At 36.6% G+C, this 25,961-nt stretch overlaps 1 long non-coding RNA gene across 2 annotated transcripts in view; it reads right to left on the bottom strand.

The window, feature by feature from the left end:
• Window positions 1–301: 301 nt before the first annotated feature.
• Window positions 302–25,961, bottom strand: part of LOC147363279 (uncharacterized) — a 64,490-nt gene continuing 38,830 nt past the window's right edge. For both annotated transcript variants that reach the window (XR_015135939.1, XR_015135941.1), the window contains exon 3: window positions 302–360. This is a non-coding gene — a long non-coding RNA (uncharacterized LOC147363279). The remainder of the gene's footprint in view (window positions 361–25,961) is intronic.

Genomic DNA, 25,961 nt, shown 5'->3' with positions numbered 1-25,961 from the left:
CATCATGCTTTCTGCATGTATTTTCTAGCAATAGAAGTCATCTTATTGTCCATTAGAAGGCTCATGATAGAAACATTAGAACCATCTTTGCATCAGCCTTTTCCTAAATTTTCACTTTCAAGTTGTCTCACAAGTATCCATTCCACTTCCTAAATGGTTTTCAGACTCACTATTTTCTTCCATCTGCTCCTGCAATAAAACTCAATGGTGTCTCACACTGCCTCTTACCTATTCTGATCCACTATCCACACACTAGCAAGTATAACCTTTTAGAAAATAGCAGCAAAGTAACAAGAATACTTACAGATCTACTATCCACTTTACTGTGCAGGCTTCAGATAAGCAGATGACAGATGATTACTGGTAAAGAAACAGATGATAGATACATGAATGATACATAGTGTACAGATCAATGGATGATAGGATAGGATTATGAAATTGTTACGGTATACAAAAATCATAAAAGTAACAAAATTAACATGTACATAACAGGCCCTCAGCTTAAAAAATATTATTTCATGAAGCCCCAAAGCATGTCTTTTTCATCCTCTTCCCTTCTTTTTCCCCAGAGATAACAGTCTTGAAATCTGGTATTCATCATTCCCGTGCACATTATCTATGACTACTTGTGCATGTATGAATACATATTATGTAGAAGAGTTTCTTTTTTCAAACTTTATAAAAATGCACCTCATCAGAAACTTGAATTTTTTGCTTCATGTGATGATTTTGAAGTGTAACTGTGAAGCTGTAGTTCATTCATTTGAGTAACATGAGGTAAATATTCTATTGTAAAGTAACAACATTTATGTTTTCTTGTTAATGGATATTTAAATCATTTTCAGTCTTTCCTATGACAAGCAATATTGCCAAGGACATCTTTTTTAAACCTGTGTCAGCAAAATCTCCCCAGGGTGTATAAACAGCGTGAAGGGTATGACCACCATTGACACTGTTGAATCATGCTAAATTCTACTGCCACCAACATAAATGAGAGTTCATATAGTTCCATACTCTCATCAACTTACTGAATTGTCAACGTGGATTTTAATTCTTCAAACTTAATAGCTATTAAATGGAGTTCTCCAAATAATAAGTGAAATTGAGGATATGTTTATGGGTCTGGGTTATGCTTCCATTTCTGTTCCCTCTTCCTCTCCTATGTTCATTCACTTGTTGTGTCATTAGTTTGTCTTATTTATATGTAGGAATCCTTTTTAATTCTAGATCCCAACTTTTTGTTAGATGCATTTCAAATACTTTTAGATATTTCAGATATTTGCTTTCATGTATGGCTTATATTTTAATTTTTATGGTGTCTCTTGATGACCAGAAACTTTTGATTTGAATATAGTCAAGTCATTAATAATTTCCTTTAAGATTTATGCTGTTTTGAAACTTAACTCATTTCTTAATTAAAGTTCTAAACCTAATTATTTCATCCACCTAATTATTTATGTAGGGTGAAATAGGAATCCAATTGTCTTCATCAGGAAAGCTAATTTTCCCAGACTGTTTACATACTTGGTCACTCTTTCCCAATAATTTTAGTGACACCTCTGGAATATAAGTATTTAAGTATTCACATAGGTACTTTCAGCTCCCTAAAAAAATCCAATTTTTCTATTTGTCTAATCTCAAGCAACTACTGTACAAGATAATCACAATCATTATGCTGGGAAGTAAGTTAGGTAAGGTCTATTTTCCATTTAAAAAAATTGTCTGAGCCATTTTTGGTCCTTTGTAAATTCACATTCATTTTATGAAGAGCTATGAAAGACCTCCAATAAATCTTTTAAAGTTTCAGTAGACACTGAACAGACAATATAAAATCCGGTATTAATCCGAGGCAAATCAATGTCTCTTTAAGATGAGTCATGAGATTCCAAAACTTACCTTCTTTTATTCATCTTAAGTATTTCAGTAACACTTTGAAATTATTTCCTTTTGAAAAGTGTATAAAATTATGTTAGGTCGAATCCTAAAATGTATTATATAATGTTATTTCTTTTTACTGGTGAGTAGTTGCTATATAGTCTTTTTTTCAGTTGATCTTGAAATCAGTAAATTTGCAAAACTATATTACTGGTTATGTAGTTTGTCTATATATGCTTTCCAGTTTTCCATGAAAGCAGTCATATTCTTGGCAATTTTTCCTTTTCTTTTCTAATGTTTTAACATTATGTCTCTATCTTGTAGCACTGACTAGTTTCTGTAGTCTGGCATTTTTTTCATTTCAGAATGTAGTGGGAGACTGCTAACCTTTTTTCAACTAGTATCATGTTTGTTAAAGAATCTGAAGAGATATCTTTTCCAGGCTAAACTTTTTTCAGCTAGTATGATACCTGCTAAAGAATCTGAATAGATACCTTTTTTCAGGTTAAGGAAGCTTCCTACTTTATCAGTTAGGACTACTTGGGGCTGAAAGTAAGAGTATCTAGCATTGTTATTTACAAAAAAGACAGTTAATTATCTCATACAGTAACTAAAACCAATGGAGGTGATGGAATTCCAGTTGAGCTATTTCAAATCCTAAAAGATGATGCTGTGAAAGTCCTGTATTCAATATGCCAGCAAATTTGGAAAACTCAGCAGTGGCCACAGGCCTGGAAAAGGTCAGTTTTCATCCAGTCCTAAAGAAAGGCAATGCCAAAGAATGCTCAAACTACCACACAATTGCACTCATATCACACGCTAGTAAAGTAATGCTCAAAATTCTCCATGCTGGGCTTCAGCAGTATGTGAATTGTGAATTTCCAGATGTTCAAGCTGGTTTTAGAAAAGGCAGAGGAACCAGAGATCAAATTGCCAACATCTGCTGGATCACTGATAAAGCAAGAGAGTTCCAGAAAAACATCTACTTCTGTTTTGTTGACTATGCCAAAGCCTTTGACTGTGTGGCTCACAACAAATTGTGGAAAATTCTTCAAAATATGGGACTACCAGACCACCTGACCTGCCTCCTGACAAATCTGTATGCCGGTCAAGAAGCAACAGTTAGAACTGGACATGGAACAATAGACTGGTTCCAAATCAGGAAAGGAGTACATCAAGGTTGTATATTGTCACCCTGCTTATTTAACTTACATGCAGAGTACATCATGAGAAATGCCAGGCTGGATGAAGTACAAGCTAGAATCAAGATTGCCGGGAGAAATATCAAGAACCTCAGATATTCAAATGACACCACCCTTATGGCAGAAAGTGAAGAGGAACTAAAAAGCCTCTTGATGAAAGTGAAAGAGGAGTGTGAAAAAGTTGGCTTAAAACCCAACATTCAGAAAACTAAGATCATGGCATCTGGTCAAATCACTTCATGGCAAATATATGGGGAAACAATGGAAACAGTGACAGACTTTATTTTGGGGGGCTCCAAAATCACTGCAGATGGTGATTGCAGCAATGAATTTAAAAGACGCTTGCTCCTTGGAAGAAAAGCTATGACCAAATAGACAGCATATTAAAAATAAGAGACATTACTTGGACAAAGGTCCTTCTAGATATAGCTATGGTTTTTCCAGTAGTTATGTATGGATGTGAGAGTTGACCTATAAAGAAAGCTGAGCACTGAAGAATAGACGCTTTTGAACTGTGGTGTTGGAGAAGACTCTTGAGAGTCCCTTGGACTGCAAGGGGATCCAACCAGTCTATCCTAAAGGAAATCAGTCCTGAATATTCACTGGAAAGACTAATACTGATGCTGAAACTCCAATACTTTGACCATCTGATGTGAAGAACTGACTCAGTAGAAAAGACCCTAATACTGGGAAAAATTGAAGGAGGGAGGAGAAGCGGACAACAGAGGAAAAGACAGTTGGATGGCATCACTGACTCAATGGACATGAGTTTGAGTAAGCTCCAGGAGTTGGTGATGGATAGCGAAGCCTGGAATGCTGCAATCCATGGGGTTACAAAGAGTCAGACACAAATGAGTGACTGAACTAAAAGGAAATCAAACCTGAATATTCACTGGAAGAACTGATGCTAAAGCTCCAATACTTTGGCCACCTGATATGAAGATCTGACTCATTGGAAAAGACCATGATGCTGGGAAAGACTTAAGGCAAAAGGAGAAGCCGGTGACAGAGGATGAAATGGTTAGACAGCATCACCAACTCAATGGACATGAATTAGAGCAAACTCCTGGAGATAGTGAAGGATGGCGGAGTCAGCATGCTGCAGTCCATGGGGTTGCAAAGAGTCAGACATGACTTAGTGACCGAACAACAACATGGTGGGTCTAGGTCTGGGCAGCAGTTCACTGAGAGCAGGGTACTGGATTACAGTCTTTGGTCTTCTCTTATGCCATAATTACAAGCATCACATCCACTTACAACCATGGTCAGTAAAAGAAAGAATGCATATCTCTTTTACCAGGGAGGAAAGTCATTCCTAGAATCCTTCCATCAGAATTCTCTTTTCACTTCACTGTCCAGAACTAGGTCATATGACCATTTCTACACAAGAGAGACTAGAAAAGTGAATGGTTGACTTTTTCACCTTGATAGTAAGAAGTAGGTAAGAAAAAAGTGTTTAGGAATGGGTATTGGATGGATTAAAAAACAGAAGTGACACATTTTATGTCTTTCATCTGCTAGGAGATTTTATTTTTTTATCTATGAAGCAGTGCTGAAATTACATTTGTGTTTTACTGCTTCTACAGAAATAATCATATAGATTTTTTAATTTGTTCTATTAATTATATATGATTTTGATAGCTTTTTAAATACTGAAGCATTCTTGCTTTCCTGGGATCAACTGCAATTGGTCACAATGTATTTTTTTATGTACTGCTCAGTTAAATACATTAGGATTTGGGGAGACTTTTTCCATTCAAATTCATAGGTGAGATTTTATATAATTTTTTCTGAAGTTTTTATTATCTCATTTTGATCTCAATATTACACTAGACTCATTAAAATGAATTTTCTCATTTCTATCTTCTGTTTTCCACAGAAAACTTCACATAAAGACTGTTGATTCAATAGGCTAATTCACCATTATGTGTTTTCTTATTTTTTGGAATTGTGTGCCCAATAGGCTGCAGAAGCCAATAATTTTTTGTGCCACCACTGACAGTGTAAGGTATCAGATACCAAAGCTCATGGCTTTATACTACTTGAGTTTCTGTTATGTTTTTGATCTGCATAAATAAGTTTGTTCTGGATCCCAACTGCATATTTTGAGGGGGGGTTGCAACTGTTTTTATATATACTGTTTTATATCATTGCTATTTGCTTAATATTAAAGGACTTCATATAAACTCATGTACAATCTTGATCAAAAGCCCAAAACAATTCTTTGAAAATGTGGTCTAGCATAGCCTGCAATATTTAGCTCTTGCCTATCTCTCCTCCTGTGCTCCTACCTATTTCTCTCCTAATCTTTATGCTTCATTCAAGCAGGCCTACATTTGGTTCCTAAATCTAATATCTTTCCATCTTAAGGATCTTTTAATATTTCCTAACCTAGCCCGAAATCCTCTCCCATCCATGCATTGTCATGTATATCATTACACCATATCATCTTACTAAACATCACTCAAGTTCAATACATGTGTCCATTCTCAGAGAAGCCTTTGTTCCCCACCCTCATTCTTGCTTAGTTCCAGTCCCCATTAAGGCCCACACAGCATCATGTGCTTTATTCTCACAGAATTTATCACAATTGTAATTAAATAAATATTTGGTTACTGACGTACACTTCCAAAACTAGATAGTAATCATTACAAAATATAGATTCAATTGTTCAGATCAGATGTATCTATAGAATGACTCAATATGCATGAGTTTGACCAAACTCTGGGAGATAGTGAAGGACAGGGAAACCTGGTGTGCTGAAGTCCATGGGGTCGCAAAGAGTCAGACACAATAGAGCAACTGGACAAAAACAATAGAATTAAGGCTAACATAGATGTGGAGTAAAAAAAAGAAATCATGTAGCAAAGAAGGACTGCTGATAGAAAGTGTAAAATACGAATCAACACTTTTAGGGAAAGAAGTAGAAATGTACTTAAGAACTTGGCCTTGTATGCACACTTTTTTATCATTATGCACAATTTTATCATTATAATTCAGAGCCACTATTTATAATTCTTTCTGGAGAATATAATATAGGAGTAGGTTGCATATTATTTATCACTAATAATAGGAAAATTGGGCTTCCTTGGTAGCTCAGCTGGTAAAGTATCTACCTACAATTCAGGAGACCCCAGTTTAGGAAGATCCCCTCGAGAAGGGATAGGCTACCCACTCCAGTATTTTGGAGCTTCCCTGATGGCTCAGATGGTAAGAATCTGCCTTCAAGGCAGTAGACCTGGGTTTGATCCCTGGGTTGGGAAGATCCCCTACAGGAGGGCATGGAAACCCAGTCTAGTATTCTTGTCTGGAGAATCCCCATGGACAGCGGAGCCTGGCAAACTACAGTCCATGAGGTCACAAAGAGATGGACATGATTGAGTGACTAAGCACAGCCCCAAAATAGGAAAATTATTAAATTTTTAAAGATTAAAAATGAATTACAACAGATTCATGATTAGACATAATCAAATCACTTCAATTCACTCACATTATAACACACATTAAGTGGGAGAGAAGGAGATGGAGACACAGCTTAAGAATGAGAAATTTCTACAATGAGATATAACCTCACATTCAGCAAGATGGATACTATCAACAAATATACAGAAAACAGCAAGTGTTGACGAGGATGTGGAGAAACTAGAACTTTTGCATACTGTTGGTAGGAATGTAAAATAGTCCAGCCACCATAAAAACTGGAGGCTTCTCAAAAAATTAAAAACAGAATGACCATATGATCCAGCTATTCAATTTCTGGGTAAATAATCAAAATAATTGAAAGTAAGGTCATGAAAAATTTTGTGCACGCTTGTTCATAGTAGTATTAGTCACAATAACTAAAGGGTGGAAACAATCCAAGTGTTTATTAATGGATTAAAGAATAAATAAAATGTGGCAAATACATATGCTATAGACCAAATACTTGTATTGCCCCCAAACTCACATGTTGAAACTTTATTATATAAAATAACCCAAACAACACAATATTAAAATAGGCAGAAGACCTGAATAGGCATTTTTCAAGAAGATATACAAATGGCCAACAGGCACATGAAAAGATGCTCAATATTGCTAATTATCAATAAAGATGCTCAATATTGCTAATTATCAAATAAGTACAAATCAAAACCACAGTGACATAATCACCTCAGACCTGTCAGAATGGCTATCAAAAAGACCACAAATAAATATTGATGAGGATGTGGATAAAAGGGAACTTTTGTATACTGGATATATATCCGAAGAAAATGAAAACACTAATTTGAAAAGATACATGCACCCCAAGGTTCACAGCAGCATTACTTATAATAGCCAGGATGTGGAAGCAACCTAAATGTCCACCAACAAATGAATGTATAGAAAAGATGTGGTATGTATATATATATATATATATATATATATATATATATATACACAAAATAGAATATCTCTTAGCCATATCACACTTAGTGAAATAAGTCAGACAGAGACAAATATGTTGTTACTTACATGTGGAATCTAAAAAATAAATGAATATATATAACAAAATATAAACAGATTAGATACAGAGAATGAACTAGTGGCTATCACTGGGGAGGTGGGGGAGAGGGGTATGGGATTAAGAGATACAAGTTACTATAAATAAAATAGATAAACACAAGGGTATAATCATACAACAGAGAAATATAGCTATTATTTGGTAATAACTTTAAATGGAGTATTATCTATAAAAATGTTGAATCACTATGTTGTACATCTGAAATTAATGTAATTTTGTAAATCAAACATATTTCAATAGAAAAAAGAAACAAAATGCTATTGGGAAGTGGATTCTTTGGGAAGTAATTAGGACTAGAGATCATGAGGGTACAGCCTTCATGAATGGGATTAACAACCTTATAAGATTCATAGGACAGCTTGATTTCTCTTTGCTCTCTTCCATGTGAGGATACATTAGGAAGTCAGCATTCAGAAGTCAGCAACCCAGAAGACAAATTTGACTATACTTGCACCCTGATTTCAGACTGCCAACCCCCATAACTCTGAGAAATAAATCTCTGTTGTTTAATATCCATCCAGTCAATGACATTTTTGATATAGTTGCCCAAGTTGACTAAGACAGAAATTAATACTGAGAAGGGGCTATGCTGCTGTAACAAATAACCTGAAGATGTAGATGGAACTTTGAAATAGGTAATGGTAGAGGCTGGGACACTGTTGAGGTACATGCTAGAAAAAGCATGCATTGCCATGACTGGATCATTAAGGGAGAGTCTGGAAAGAGCTCAGAAAGAAAACCTGTAGAGAAAATTTCAAACTCTTTAGAGGATACTTCAGTATTCCTAAACAAAATATTGGTAGTAATACAGATGATGAAGTCCATTCTGATGTGATTTTGGACAAAAATGAGAAGCATGTTATTGGATACTGGAGAAAAGGTAATACTTGTTATAAAGTGGAAAATACCTTGGCTAAATTGTGTTTATGTTCCAGTGTTTTGTGGAAGGTTCAGTTCAGTTCATTCGCTCAGTCGTGTCCGACTCTTTGCGACTTCCTGAACTGCCGCACACCAGGCCTCCATGTCCATCATCAACTCCCGGAGTTTACCCAAACTCATCTCCATTGAGACGATGCCATCCAACCATCTCATCCTCTGTCATCCCCTTCTCCTCCTGCCCTCAAATCTTTCCCAGCATCAGGGTCTTTTCAAATGAGTCAGCCCTTCGCATCAGGTGGCCAAGTATTGGAGTTTCAGCTTTAGCATCAGTCCTTCCAATGAACACCCAGGACTGATCACTTTTAGGATGGACTGGTTGGATCTCCTTGCAGTCCAAGGGACTCTCAACAGTCTTCTCCAACACCACAGTTCAAAAGCATCAATTCTTCAGCATGCAGCTTTCTTTATAGTCCAACTCTCACATCCATACATGACTACTGGAAAAACCATAGCCTTGACTAGACGGACCTTTGTTGACAAAGTAATGTCTCTGCTTTTTAATATGCTGTCTAGGTTGGTCATAACTTTCCTTTCAAGGAGTAAAATGAAAGTGAAGTCACTCAGTCATATCCGACTCTTTGAGATCCCATGGACTGTAGTCTGCCAGGCTTCTCTGTCCATGGGATTTTCCAGGCAAGAGTACTGGAGTAGGTTGCCACTTTCTTCTCCAGGGGATCTTCCTGACCCAGGGATCAAACTCAGGTCTCCTGCATTGCAAGCAGACGCTTTACCCTCTGAGCCACCAGGGAAGCCCTCAAGAATACTGGAGTGGGTAGCCATTCCCTTCTCCAGAGGATCTTCCCAACCCAGAAATCAAACCTGGGTCTCCTGCATTGCAAGCGGATTCCTTACCGTCTAAGCCACCAGGGAAGCCCAAGGAGTAAGCATCTTTTAATTTCATGGCTGCAATCAACATCTGCAGGGATTTTGGAGCCCAGAAAAATAGTCAGCCACTGTTTCCACTGTTTCCCCATCTATTTCCCATGAAGTGATGGGACTGGATGCCGTGATCTTAGTTTTCTGAATGTTGAGCTTTAAGCCAACCTTTTGACTCTCCTCTTTCACTTTCATCAAGAGGCTCTTTAGCTCCTCTTCACTTTCTGCCATAAGGGTGGTATCATTTGCATATCTGAGTTATTGATATTTCTCCCAGCAATCTTGATTCCAGCTTGTGTTTCTTCCAGTTCAGCATTCTCATGATGTACTCTGCATATAACTTAAATAAGCAGGGTGACAATATACAGCCTAGATGTACTCTTTTTCCTATTTGGAACCAGCCTGTTGTTCCACATCCAGTTCTAACCGTTGCTTCCTGACCTGCATACAGGTTTCTCAAGAGGCAGGTCAGGTGGTCTACTATCCCCATCTCTTTTAGAATTTTCTACAATTTATTGTGATTCACACAGTCAAAGGCTTGGCATAGTTTGTGGAAGGTAGAACTTATGAAATTGGATATCAATCTAAAACTATTGGTATCAAACTAAAACTCTCTAAGTAAAGAGTTGAAAGTACAGCTCGGGTTCTCTTGACTACATAAAATGTGAGAAGAGAGAAATGACAGAAAGATGGAATTTTTAAGCAAATACTGAGGCAGAAGTTAAAGATTTGGAAAATTCTCAGCTTATCCATAATGGGAAAAATAAGAACACGAAGGATGTGGACAGGCAGTTCTTTGTTAAGATTAGTATGAATCAGTCATTTCAACAGAAGCCAGGAAGTATTCAAGGCAACTGAAGAATGACCCCAAAGGTGAACTGAAGGCTGCTCAAGGCTGCTCCCTCCATCACAGAATCAGTGTGCAGAAGACTGGGGGGATAGGGTTGGGAAGAATGGTTTCAAAGGAGGGGGTCACCAGAAAAGCCAGGATGCTCCTATCAAATGCCTCAAAGGTTGATCCCCTGCAGAGAACTAAGCATGGGCCATATTCACCAGAGCCATGGGACATAATTTCCACCTAGATTTCAAAGAATGGGACCACTCAGCAAAGCCTCAAGCTCAGGATCTCTGATGAGCCATGGGCACATGATCTAAACCTGCTGCTCCTGCTGCTAAGTCACTTCAGTCGTGTCCAACTCTGTGTGACCCCATAGAGTGCAGCCCACCAGGCTCCCCCATCCCTGGGATTCTCCAGGTAAGAACACTGGAGTGGGTTGCCATTTCCTTCTCCATTGTATGAAAATGAAAAGTGAAAGTGAAGTTGCTCAGTCGTGTCCAACTCCTAGTGACCCCATGGACTGCAGCCTACCAGGCTCCTCCGTCCATGGGATTTTCCAGGCAAGAGTATTGGAGTTGGATGCCATTGCCTTCTCCTCTCTAAACCTAGAGAGCCATAAAATCCAGGCAGAAAGTTGTTGTGTGAGCAGGGCCCTTGCAGAAAGTCACTTAAGACTGTCTCACACTGTCATGCTGATGACACCTTCCCTATGACAGAAAGTGAAGAGGAACTAAAGAGCCTCTTGATGAAAGTGAAAAAGGAGAGTGAAAAAGTTGGTTTAAAGCTCAACATTCATAAAACTAAGATCATGGCATCCGGTCCCATCACCTCATGACAAATAGATGTGGAAACAATGGAAACAGTGGCAGACTTTATTTTCTTGGGCTCCAAAATCACTGCAGATGGTGACTGCAGCCATGAAATTAAAAGACACTTACTCCTTGAAAGAAAAGTTATGACCAACCTAGACAGCATATTAAAAAACAGAGACATTACTTTGCCAACAAAGATCTGTCTAGTCAAAGTTATGGTTTTTCCAGTAGTCATGTATGGATGTAAGAGGTGGACCATAAAGAAAGCTGAGTGTCCACGAATTGATGCTTTTGAACTGTGGTATTGGAGAAACTCTTGAGAGTCTCTTGGAATGCAAGGAGATCCAACCAGTCTATCCTAAAGGAAATCAATCCTGAATATTCATTGGAAGGATTGATGCTGAAGCTGAAGCTCCAATACTTTGGCTGCCTAATGGGAAGAACTGACTCATTGGGAAAGATCCTGATGCTGGGCAAGATTGAAAGCAAGAGAGGAAGGGGACAACAGAGGATGAGACAATTGGATGGCATCACCAACTTGATGGACATGAGTTTGAGCAAGCTCCGGGAATTGGTGATGGACAGGGAAGCCTGGTATGCTGCAGTACATAGGGTCGCAAAGAGTGAGATATGACTGAGCGACTGAACCGAACACTGTCATGAGGGTAGTATGCCACCCAGTGGGATTGGATGGCAGAGCTCAAGCCAAAGAGGCTTATTCTTAAGCCTTGAGGCTTACTGCTGCTTACCTTATGTTTTAGACTTATTTGAGACTCATTACCCCTTTCTTCTTTCCTACTTCTCCCTTTTGGAACAGGAATATCAACCCTATGCCTATACCACTATTATATTTTGGAAGCACATTACACATTTGGTTTCACAGATTCACAGCTGAAGAGAAATTTGCCTCAGGGTGAAGGACACCTTAAATCTCACCCATTTCTGATTTAGATGATATTTACATGAGCCTTTGGATTTTAGATTTTAGAGCTCATGTTGCAGTGAGTTGAGACTTTGGGGATTGTTGAGACGATTTTTTTTTCATGTGAGAAGGACATAAATTTTGGTAGCCAGGGATGGAATGTTATGTATTGCATGCTGTTTCCTCAAGAATTCATATCTTACTATCCAGTGGGGTGGTATTAAGAGATAAAGCTCTTGGGAAGTACTTAGGATTTGATGAGATCATGAGGGTAGAGCCAACAGGAAGAAACCAATGAGAGAATCAGAGTCAAATGTAAAGGAAACCATGAGTTTGTCTGAATGCAGACTCCAGTTATCCCAGAGTTACTGCCAATACTGTTTTTGAGATTTGGCTATGTGGCTAAGAAATTATTCTTTTTTTTTTCTTTTTTGGGCTGTAGCCTACTTTGTCTCAATTTAACTTATAATAGGGCTTTCCTGTGGCTCAGAGGTTAAAGCGTCTGCCTCCAATGCGAGAGACCTGAGTTTGATCCCTGGGTCGGGAAGGTCCCCTGGAGAAGGAAATGGTAACCCACTCCAGTATTCTTGCCTGGAGAATCCCATGGATGGAGAAGCCTGGTAGGCTACATACAGTCCATGGGGTCGCAGAGTCAGATAAGACTGAATGACTTCACTTTCACTATAACCTATAATACCACTTGAATTAGAGGGAGAGCTAAGAAATGAGACTTCTTCTCCCCTGACTAGTGAGACAAGGCTAGAAATGTTGCTGTGATGGCAAACTTAAGAAGGGGCCACTAGGAAGTCTCCTTCCAACATCTATATCTGATGCAGCACACTAATACACTCTCTTAAGAATTATTACAATTATTACTCTTAAGTAATAAAAGTACTTTATGACCACGATTCAGCTTAGTTTTCAAACATCTTTCATTCTTATTCCCCCCAGACACACGATAATCCTGTAAACAAAGAGAAAAACAAGACAAAAGAGTCTGACTTGAAACTCATTTTCCCCCTCCACCCATCCAGACATGTGTTTTCACAGAAGAATGCCTCTGATTACTACTTTCACTGAGATTCAAAACACTGACTTCTCAATAAATGTTCTTTAGGTTTATACAGAGGTTATTCCATTTCTTGTAGAATTCAAACATCAATAGCTTACTTTTAAATCAAGCACACTTCTATTCTCTTTGGTTGTCTAGACTTATTTTGGTATTTCCAAAACTCTGATACATATTAAAGGTAATTTTGAATAGTGGTATGACTTTCGTTCTCTCCCAAGGTTGGAAATAAAGGCTCAAGTAAATTTAACCCAGTAGATACTTTAAACTTAGATAGTGAAACAACTTTTAAACTTCTCACAGAAATTAATCCCTTGATTGCATTTATACCACAGGCAATTAATTTGGCTGAAACAAATATTCTTTGATGACCATCAAGGATAAAGCAGAGTAATTTTGATATGATGGAATTATTATTGACTGGGGAGTATTATGCAAAATTGGTATAACCAAGCAAGATCAAAAAGGCTCTCTAATTATAAAACATCAAAGAGTTCAAGCAAGTCCCTCCTTGGAGACAAGCCTAAAATATTGGAGAACCCATTTACACCATTATGTTAAGGAATGATTTTAATGATGGTCCCCTTGAGATGATATACTAAGGTAGAACTTCAGACTGTATTCAATCAGCTTCATGAATTGCTTAGTTAGAGAAATGATTCACACTAAGCATCTGTCACTCAAGCATGTACACATTATTTTTAAAAGTATGGTACTGAAAAAAGTATATGATTTATAGTTTATCTCAGTCTGGTCAATTACTATAGATTTGACCTCAGGTTATCCTCAACATTTCTGAATATTTTCCCCTTTGTGATTATCCTTTTTTTTTTATAATTTAAAGAGACAGTAATATGAAGAAATTGTCCAAATGTATTATCATATATTTATAAATCATACACTTCTATATCAATTACTAATATCTAGGGTATATATTTGAATAACAGGAACAACTTTCCAAAGTGTCTTTACTAAAATTAAACAAGTTGAAACAGTATTCTAGAACTTTATTTTCAACAGTAGCCAATAAGTTCTTTAAGCATATGTAATACAGAGAATATGCAAACTAAACTTAATATTCAAAGTAGAAAAATCCTTGTTTACCATTCTAGTATCTCCCTGTATAACTGCAGAAAATTATATTTTTTGGCAAACAATTTTAAGTCATTATATATCTCCCACACAATTCTACTCTTCTGTGAGGATGCAACATTTGAGAGTTAGTAATGCTGGGGAAGTACCTACAGAGAAGAGAGAGGCACAGAAGTACATTTGGTATTTATTATTGTGTGATACTGAAGGTAATCATTGTTAAATGGAAAATGCTATCTAATGGTAACTGCTAACTGACTACACCAACACTGAGTCTTGGCAAGCGGGGAGGACAATGATGAAGAAGGTTAAAGAGGCTTTAACTCTCCTGTTTTTTATACCAAGTTCTATTTCTAATTATTGAGAAAGAAAAATATATACAGATTAAAATGGGTCAAACTATGAAGTATCATGTAGGTTATATATAATGTAATAAAATATATCACACTGCATTAAGATATGGATATTTTAGCTTGTATTCTCATTAGTAGATATTCAATGTTATAATGTATTAAAGTCCTGAAGAGAATAATGTTAACAAAAAATGGCACAGCAATAAAATCTAAGTCTATCTTGCCATAAAATCATAAAAACACTGGCAAAATCTATCAGAATGAACTTTTTTTTTGGAATTCTGGAAAATAATCAGAAGCTTGAAGCAACTAAAATAATGTTTAAACACAAAAAACTGGTGGAATTTTGATAAAAATTGAGAGCACATGGTACTTTTACATTGGTCCTATTAACCAATTCTGTATTCAGACGTGGCCTTGACTTGACAGCTCACAGTCCCAATGTAGAGTACTACTAGAGACACTTAGATTTCATTCACAAAGATGTGGGTTGACATTGGCCTGTCTGGTGACTCCTTGGATCAAACTGCTTTCATTTTGCCTAACTTACAACTTCTGCAGAGCTGAAAGGTGGCTATCTGAGGAGGGGTATTTACCAAATTTACAAAAATACTAGTCATGGCTGCCTAAGGGCAATGGATGACAGTTGGGCCAAATAATAGACTAACCAGAACGCTTGGGAAGATTATAGAACGAGATACTTTGAGGAATAAAGGTTTTGAAAAGCTCCAATATAATACTAAGAATCCAAAAGACCACGTATACATGTTCAGAAAAGACATGAGAAGCCCCTAAATTCTCCCCTTAACTGATTCTCAGGCTATGCACAAGCAGGAAGTGAAGGCTAAAACAAAGCTATAAACTGTCTAGCTGAGTACTGAAGATATCTCCTAAAATGATGCACAGAGCTCATCTGAAAACTGAGAGACTGTACTTTAGTTCCAAGAATTTAGGGATCACCGGCTGATCACTAAGGCAACAAAACAGAAAATACGACAGCCAAACATAAGAACACAGGTTTTACAGAATTAGTTCAGAAAAACCACCAAATATATAACAACAAGCAGCAACAAAAACCCAAAGAGAGGAGGAGAATATAATTTCCAAGTTTGCATAATCATAATATTCAAAATGTTATGTTTTCAAAGAAAATTACAGGCAATAAGAAAACAAGAAAGCATAACTTGTACCACACCAAAAAAGAAATTAATAGGATCTCTCTCTGAGGATGCTTAGACATTGGAAATACTAAACAGAAATTTAAAATAGCCATTTTAAGTATGTCCAGGGACTTCTCTGATGGTCCAATGGCTGGGACTTTGCACTCCCAATGCAGGAGCCCAAGTTCAATTCCTAGTCTGTGGACTGGGTCCCACATGCTGCACCTAGGAGTTCCCATGCCGCAACCAAACATCCCACACATCACAGCACTGTTTATAATAGCCAGGACATGGAAGCAACCTAGATGCCCATCAGCAGATGAATGGATAAGAAAGCTGTGGTACATATACACAATGGAGTATTATTCAGCCATTAAAAAGAATACATTTGAATCAGTTCTAATGAGATGGATGAAACTGGAACCTATTATACAGAGTGAAGTAAGCCAGAAAGAAAAACACCAATACAGTATACTAATGCATATATATGGAATTTAGAAAGATGGTAACAATAACCCTGTGTATGAGACCGCAAAAGAGACACCGATGTATAGATCAGTCTTATGGACTCTGTGGGAGAGGCAGAGGGTGGGGAGATTTGGGAGAATAGCAGTGAAACAGGTATAATATCATGTATGAAATGAGTCGCCAGTCCAGGTTCGATGCACGATGCTGGATGCTTGGGGCTGGTGCACTGGGACGACCCAGAGGGAGGGTATGGGGAGGGGGGAGGGAGGGGGGTTCAGGATGGGGAGCGCGGGTGTGCCTGTGGCGGATTCATCTCGATGTTTGGCAAAGCTAGTACAATATTGTGGAGTTTAAAAAAAAAAGACATCAATTACTAAATTAAAAAAAAATTAAAAGTATTTGAGAATATTAATGAAAATGTTCGATACCACCTAAGATGTCCTCTATAGGAAAACAAATGTTTTAGTTTTTAAATTATCACTATGTTTAAGCTCATCAATTTATAAAATGCCAATATAAAGACTGCATAATTGCTTACTTCTTAATTTTACTAAAATTAAGGTTTTAAGAGCTGAGGATTCTAATTTAAACATGTAATTAAAGCTATTGGAAATAATAAAGTAACTTTTCAGAATACAGTAGGAAATAAAATGTGTTTCCAATAAAGAAGACATGAGCAATGAAACTACATTTTAGTTAAAGAAAAAGAATGAGCTAGTTAATTTTATTTAGTTGAAAAATGAAAGGCTGGATACAAAAAGTGGAACCTGAGGAAAAAGTTTTATTCCTAGTCAGGATTAACTTGAATTTAGATTGAAGTTAACTAAGTAAATGGACTTTGTTAAGTGAGCTAATGCAAGACTGGAATTTTTATTTCTGTCTGTGATAAGTGCTCCTCCTAATAAAAGATTGTGTGAGTTTCTGTGCCCTTAAAAAAAAAAAAAAAAAAAGACCATGCACCTAAATAAACAAACAGATATTTAAATATGTTCAAAAACTAAATGAAATCATGCCATAAGAACAAAATAAACTATGAGAATGAGTCACCAAATTGATAATATCAACAAAAGGAAATAATTATAAAAGGGTACCAAAAGTTATACACTAACAATGAAAAATCTGAAACAAAATTAAGAAAAAAAACCCATTCACAACTGCAACAAAGAAATAAAATACTTGGTAATAACCTAACCAAAATGGTGAAAAACTTGCACAATGAAAACTACAGAATATTGCTGAAGCAAATTAAAGACAACACAAATAATGGAAAGGCAGGCTGCACTCATGCCTTGGAAACTTAATATTTTTAATATGTTCATACTGTCCAGAGTGATCTGCATATTCAATGACATTCCAATGAAAATCCCTACATATATTTTTCAGAAATAGAAAAAATTATTCACATAAAGAACATACATAAAAAACACTTATAACTCAACAACAAAAAGACAAACAACCCAACTAAAAAATGAGCAAAAGTTTTGAATAGACAATTCTCCAAAGAATACACACAAATGAACAACATAAAAAGATGCTCAACATCTTTACTAATTAGGGAAATGAAAATCAAACCACATTAAGTTATCGCCTCATGCCCACTAGGATGGCTATAACACACAAACAAAACAGAAAATAAAACATATTGCAATGATGTGACTCAACTGGAACCCTCATACCTTGCTGGTGGGAATATAAAATTGTGGAGCTGTGGTAAGAAAAACAATTTGGCAGTTCCTCAACAAGTTAAATATGGAGTTAACATTACTTAGCAATTCCATTGCAAGGTGTACACCTGAGAGAAAGTATATATCCATGCAAAAAACTATACATGAATGAAACATCAGTATTATTCATAGTAGCCAAAATGTGAAAACAACCCAGATGTTCATCAATCAGCGAATGAATGAAGATGTGATATATTCATACAATGAAATATTATTCAGTCTTGAGAAGGACTGAAGTACTGATGCTACAACATGGATGAATCTCGAAAATGTTATGCTGAATGATAGAAGCCAGACATAAAATATCATATATGATTACATTTATTTGAAATATACAGAATAAGAAAATTCACTGATACAGGAAGTACATTAGTTCTTGCTAGTGCTTTGGGAGGAAGGAAAGAATGGTGAGTAACTGCTAATAAATGAAGAGTTACATTTTGGCATGATAAAAATGTCTTATTAGTGGTGAAGGTCATACAACTTTGTGAAAATACGAAAAATCATTGACTTGCATACTTTAAAATTGCTAAAGTGATAAATTTTAAGTCATGCAAATGTCTCAATTTTTTAAAATCCTAATATTCATGACACTTAAAAAGGAAATGTTAGAAGAAATGCTTTCAATTTTTCACCATTGAGGATAATGTTTGCTGTGGGTTTGTCATATATTATTATGTTGAGGTATGTTCCTTCTATTCCTGCTTTCTGGAGAGTTTTTATCATAAATGGATGTTGAATTTTGTCAAAGGCTTTCTCTGCATCTATTGAGATAATCATATGGTTTTTATTTTTCAATTTGTTAATGTGGTATATTACATTGATTGATTTGCGGATATTGAAGAATCCTTGCATCCCTGGGATAAAGCCCACTTGGTCATGGTGTATGATCTTTTTAATGTGTTGTTGGATTCTGATTGCTAGAATTTTGTTAAGGATTTTTGCATCTATGTTCATCAGTGATATTGGCCTGTAGTTTTCTTTTTGTGTGGCATCTTTGTCAGGTTTTGGTATTAGGGTGATGGTGGCCTCATAGAATGAGTTTGGAAGTTGATCTTCCTCTGCAATTTTCTGGAAGAGTTTGAGTAGGATAGGCGTTAGCTCTTCTCTAAATTTTTGGTAGAATTAGCTGGGAAGCCGTCTGGACCTGGGCTTTTGTTTGCTGGAAGATTTCTGATTACAGTTTCAATTTCTGTGCTTATGATGGGTCTGTTAAGATTTTCTATTTCTTCCTGATCCAGTTTCGGAAAGTTTTGCTTTTCTAAGAATTTGTCCATTTCTTCCACATTGTCCATTTTATTGCCATATAATTGTTGATAGTAGTCTCTTATGATCCTTTGTATTTCTGTGTTGTCTGCTGTGATCTCTCCATTTTCATTTCTAATTTTATTGATTTGATTTTTCTCCCTTTGTTTCTTGATGAGTCTGGCTAATGGTTTGTCAATTTTATTTATCCTTTCAAAGAACAAGCTTTTGGCTTTGTTGATTTTTGCTATGGTCTCACGTGTACCCCAATGTTCATCGCAGCACTGTTTATAATAGCCAGGACATGTAAGCAACCTAGATGCCCATCAGCAGATGAATGGATAAGAAAGCTGTGGTACATATACACAATGGAGTATTACTCAGCCATTAAAAAGAATACATTTGAATCAGTTCTAATGAGGTGGATGAAACTGGAACCTATTGTACAGAGTGAAATAAGCCAGAAATAAAAACACCAATACAGTATACTAATGCATATATATGGAATTTAGAAAGATGGTAACAATAACCCTGTATACGAGACAGCAAAAGAGACACTGATATATAGAACAGTCTTTTGGACTCTGTGGGAGAGGAAGAGGGTGGGATTATTTGGGAGAATGGCATTGAAATATGTATAATATCATATATGAAACAAGTCACCAGTCCAGGTTCAATGAACGATACTGGATGCTTGGGGCTGGTGCACTGGGACGACCCAGAGGGATGGTACGGGGAGGGAGGAGGGAGGAGGGTTCAGGATGGGGAACACATGTATACCTGTGGCAGATTCATTTTGATATATGGCAAAACCAATACAATATTGTAAAGTTAAATAAAATAAAATTTAAAAAAAAAGTAAATGTTAAGTTAAATGTAAACAGTTAAGTCTAATATTGACAAGAGGGAAATATGTTCTAGACCTTCTCTATAGTATAGTTATACAGGTACCACACTCTAGATTAAAGATTTTGCTAAATACTTCTTTATATTTCTTTTCATAATAATTCTTATGGAAACTCAAAAAATTCAATCGTTATTTAATTTTACACTGCCTTATTTCCCAGGGGATTTAAGAAAGCCATAATGAGTAGATCTTAGACTCTCACTGGTAAAGAAGAGTTTGAATCATAGCTCATGCTGAATGTTACAGAAACTAATCTAAGAATTTCAGCATTAACTAATTCAGATGCAATTAGGAGTACAATAAGTAGTATTTCATTAGATGATTTCTGGTTTTTTGTCATGAAAATTTTTTATATCAAGAAGTCACAACATTTCTGGAAAAAGACTATGTGATGAGAATTAATCTAAAGACATAAACACAGGCACACCTCAGAGATATTCTGTCTTTGGTTCCAGACCATTATAATAAAGCAATATGGCAGTAAAACAAGTCACAAGAACTTTCTGGCTTCCTAGCTCCTATAAAAGTTATGTTTACACTCTATTGTAGTCTATTGTGTGCAACAGCACTATGCCTTAAAAAATGTACCTACCTTAATAAAAAAACATTTTATTGCCAAAAAAAGATAACCATCATCTAACAGCCAAGGATTGCCACAAACCTTCAATTTATAAAAAAAAAAAACACAATATCTGTGAATTGCAATAAAGTGAAATGAGTGCAATAAAATGAGTTATGCCTATATCTGTATAATAAAGTATAATCAATTGCATAAATTCAAATTTCTACTGCCAATAATTTCAAAGAACATTTCTTCAAATTATATTTCCCAAGGTCATTACAATTCATATTATAGACACTGAACATCGTGGAAGTATCCTAAGAATATAATCTTTACCTTCTAAAGAAATCATATGAGCAGATCAATAATGTCTCTTGCCAGATCCATTTTTCTCTGTAGTGAAGCTTAACCAAAGATTCTATTGGCCTAATTTCATTTATTTAATATACTTAAGCAGGAGCTAAAACTGATGCTAATATACATACAATTAGCCCTTTGTAAAAGATCTTGTGGCTTCTTTCTTTTGTCAGACTTACTGCTCATTGCCTAATTCCCCAAACACCAGGTGACTGGTTGCTAGGCAACCAAACCCTACCACCCAGAGAATTCTATCCATCTCAACAGATGCCATCTCATTTGGATACAAAGGTGTTCAAAGCCTCAGAATTTGTTTATGTGACCCAGTAAGTCAATGTTATTTGGTGGTGAATTTCTGATGAGTAAATCATATAAGTGGATTGCACTGAAGTGTTCACATTAACACATTATTATCAACATTTTATAATTGTATGGTATAATACATGCTAATGGTGAAAAGTTTTGGAAAACTTGTAAATGAAATATATTTGTAGCTAATTTTAAAATAGCACTTTTCTTCATTTCTGACACAAGAGCTAATACCATGTAGATTCTGCCTTACTGGTTTAGAATCATCTAACTGAAATTAAAAGACACTTACTTCTTGGAAGGAAAATTATGACCAACCTAGATAGCATATTGAAAAGCAGAGACATTTCTTTGCCAACAAAGGTCCATCTAGTCAAGGCTATGGTTTTTCCAGTGGTCATGTATGGATGTGAGAATTGGACTGCGAAGAAAGCTGAGTGTCGAAGGATTGATGCTTTTGAACTGTGGTGTTGGAGAAGACTCTTGAGAGTCCCTTGGACTGCAAGGAGATCCAACCAGTCCATCCTAAAGGAGATCAGCCCTGGGTGTTCTTTGGAAGGAATGATGCTAAAGCTGAAACTCCAGTACTTTGGTCACCTCATGCAAAGAGTTGACTCATTGGAAAAGACTCTGATGCTGGGAGGGATTGGGGGCAGGAGGAGAAGGGGACGACAGAGGATGAGATGGCTGGATGGCATTACCGACTCAATGGACGTGAGTTTAAGTGTACTCCAGGAGTTGGTGATGGACAGGGAGGCCTGGCTTGATGTGATTCATGTGGTCACAAAGAGCTGGACACGACTGAGCGACTGAACTGAACTGAATTGCTAATTTAATAAATTTGATACATACTGTGTTCTGTAAGGTCTAATATAGTACATAAAAGCATTTAAAAACATTGTATCAACTTGGATACTTCAAAATGACTATTACATTTTTGTAAAATTGTGGTTTTTCCCAACTGCTCTTAAATTTATCAAATTCAGAATTTGATTTTGCTCTTCAGGTAATCTGGGATTACTTCTGTAAAGAGTTAATCAACTCTTCTCTAATTATTTGACATATCAGATCCCTTTATAGATATCAACTGATGTTAAGATCAAAGAGAATTCAATAAAAATGTCTTTTGGTGGTAATTCTTTTCATAAGTTATTTACAGCAATCCATTAGAAAGATGGTCAGGATCTGTTGATGTGTAGCAGAATATTTTACCATATCAAATAAGCAAACATACAATATTGTATTAAATGATGATATCCTAGTAAAAGATTGCAAACTCAAACAAATATTTAGGTTTATCTCCCTCTGGCTTTAGGATCCTTTTCAAATATATAAGAATTTTGTGTTTTTAAAATGATCAGTTTTCTCAAACACAGGTTTCACTCAGCTCAACCAGAAGTTACTCAAATAGGTAGATGAAGCTTGGGAGTTTCCAAAAGAGAGGGGTAAATAAGTAGCAACTCATTGTGGAAAGATGTTGTTCAGTCTCTCAGTTGTCTCTGACTCTATACAACCCCATGGACTGCAGCACTTCCAGGTTTCCCTGTCTTTCACCATCTCTTCACTGTCCTTTCCTGTCCTGTCCTATTCCTAGAGAGAGATGACCTTCAATAGAACACAGATGAATTAACCAAAACTGAAAAACTTGCTCAAGGGTCTGGCAAGAGAAAACCTGGATATTAGAAGGAAAGTAGAAATGACTTTCTGGCTGTAAAAATTTTGTTGTTCGGTCACTCAGTTGTGTCTGACTCTGCAACCCCACGGACTGCAGGATGCCAGGCTTTGCTGTCCTTCACTATCTCACAGAGTTTGTTTGAACTCACGTTCATTGAATTGATGATGCCAACCATCTCAGCCTCTGTTGCCCCTTTCTCTTCCTGCCCTCAATCTTTCCCAGCATCAATGTCTTTTTCAATGAGCGACTCTTTGGATCAGTTGGCAGGGTATTGGAGCTTCAGCATTAATACTTCCAAAGAATATTCAGGGTTGTTTTCCTTTAGGATTGATTGGTTTGATCTCCTTTCAGTCCAAGGGACTCTCAAAAGAGTCTTCTCCAGCACCATATTTCAAAAGCATCAATTCTTTGGTGCTCAGCTTTCTTTATGGTCCAATTCTCACATCCATACATGACTGCTGGAAAAATCATGGCTTTGACTATATCAGCAAAGTGATGTCTCTGCTTTTTAACAGGTTAAGTTTGTCAAAACTTTTCTTCCAAGGAGCAAGCATCTTTTAATTTCATGGCAGCAGTCATCATCTGCAGTGATTTTGGAGCCCAAAAAATAAAATTTGTCATTATTTCCAGTTTCCCCATGTATTTGCCATCAAGTGATGGGACTGAATGCCATGATCTCAGTTTTTTGAATGTTGAGTTTTAAGCCAGCTTTTTCATTCTCCTCTTTTACTTCATCAAGAGGCTGTTTAATTTCTCTTCACTTTCAACCATTATGTTGGTGTCAAGTGCATATATGAGGTTATTGATATTTCTCCCAGCAATCTTGATTCCAGCTTGAACTTCATCCAGCCTGGCATTTTACATGATGTACTCTGCATAGAAGTTATATAAACAGAGTAACAATATATAGCCTTGATGTACTCCTTTCCCAATTTGGAAACAGTCCATTGTTCCATGTCTAGTTCTAACTATTGCTTCTTGGCCTACAAAAGATTTCTCAGGAGACTGGTATTCTTATCTTTTTAAGGATTTTCCACAGTTTATTGTGACCCACACAAAGACTTTATCATAGTCAATGAACCAGATGGTTTTTTTTTTTTTCTGGAATTCCCTTGCTTTTTCTATGATCCAGTGGATGTTGGCAATTTGATCTCTGGTTCCTTTCCTTTTTCTAAATCCAGCTTGAATATCTGTAAGTTCTCAGTTCATGTACTGTTGATGCCTGGCTTGGAGAATTTTGAGCATTACTTTGCTAGCATGGGAGATGAGGGCAATTGTGCAGTAGTTTGAACATTCTTTGGCATTGCCCTTCTTTGGGATTGAAATGAATATTGACCTTTTCCAGTCTTGTGGCCACTGATGAATTTTCCAAATTTTCTGGCATATTACATGCAGCACCTACAGCATCATCTTTTAGGATTTGAAATAGATCAGCTGGAATTTCATCACTTCCACTTGGTTTGTTTGTAGTAATATATATTATTATTAACATTAACAAAGCTTAGGTTAATAACTATATATATATTATGAAAAATGACTAGAATAATTAAAACTTGCCTACTAAGGGTAATTTGCAAAGCTCCTTGACATAATTTTTTTTCTTTACTCAAAACAGCCACATGATACAATATGTTTTTATATTTTTAGGAAAGAATAAACTAAAATTCAGAGAGGCAAAGACCTCAGGATTAGAACCACAGCCAAGTGACTCACAAATCAGTGGTTTTGCATCTATACTTATATCCTAACAGGCAAGGATGTGCATTTTAGAAATTATTATGAATGAGGATCTTTTTATTTAAAATCTCTTAAACAATGTGGCATTTTCAATGTTTATTATAATCTCGGTGCTAGAGACATAAATTTAATATTATAGCCTATTGGAATCAATCAAGAAATCATCATCATATCTAAAACATACTAAGATATTTTGGAAGGTAACAAATTAGTCACATCAAGAGCTTCTTGTTTCTCTGTAAAGAGATTCACCCAAAGAAAATAAAATCACTGAAGTTCAAAATGAACTCTAATAGTCAAGCAGTTTCGTAAAATAATAAACTTCACTGTAGTTTTTGCTTAGGGATTTGTACCCAGTTCCCAGTTCAGTCACTCAGTTGTGTCCGACTCTTTGCGACCCCATGAATCGCAGCAAAAAAAGTTATTTTATGAGACTCGCTCCTTCACTGCCTTATGCCCTCAAGTATATTACAGATTTTATGAACTCTATACCTAAAACCATCTGAATTCAGTTTCTTCTAGATAGATCCACCTTGAAATTAATGTGTTTCAGTTCAGTTCCGTCGCTCAGTCGTGTCCGATTCTTTGCGACCCCATGAATCGCAGCACGTCAGGCCTCCCTGTCCATCACCATCTCCTGGAGTTCATTCAAACTCACGTCCATCGAGTCGGTGATGCCATCCAGCCATCTCATCCTCTGTCGTCCCCTTCTCCTCCTGCCCCCAATCCCTCCCAGCATCAGTCTTTCGCATGAGTTGGCCAAAGTATTGGAGTTTCAGCTTTAGCATCATTCCTTCCAAAGAAATCCCAGGGCTGATCTTCAGAATGGACTGGTTGGATCTCCTTGCAGTCCAAGGGACTCTCAAGAGTCTTCTCCAACACCACAGTTCAAAAGTATCAATTCTTTGGCCTTCAGCTTTCTTCACAGTCCAACTCTCCCATCCATACATGACCACTGGAAAAACCATAGCCTTGACTAGATGGACCTTAGTTGGCAAAGTAATATCTCTGCTTTTCAATATGCTATCTAGGTTGGTCATAACTTTTCTTCCAAGGAGTAAGCGTCTTTTAATTTCATGGCTGCAGTCACCATCTGCAGTGATTTTGGAGCCCCCTAAAAAATAAAATCTGACACTGTTTCCACTGTTTCCCCATCTATTTCCCATGAAGTGATGGGACCAGATGCCATGATCTTCATTTTCTGAATGTTGAGCTTTAAGCCAACTTTTTCACTCTCCTGTTTCACTCTCATCAAGAGGCTTTTTAGTTCCTCTTCACTTTCTGCCATAATGATGATGT

Source organism: Bos grunniens, chromosome 11, assembly GCF_055505025.1.
Source record: "Bos grunniens cultivar Pamir isolate PY7600 chromosome 11, Bosgru_T2T1.0, whole genome shotgun sequence".
In the NCBI taxonomy this organism is placed as follows: Eukaryota; Metazoa; Chordata; class Mammalia; order Artiodactyla; family Bovidae; genus Bos; species Bos grunniens.
The sequence above is the reverse complement of the archived record's forward strand: the minus strand, read 5'-3'. Positions and strand labels throughout refer to the sequence as shown.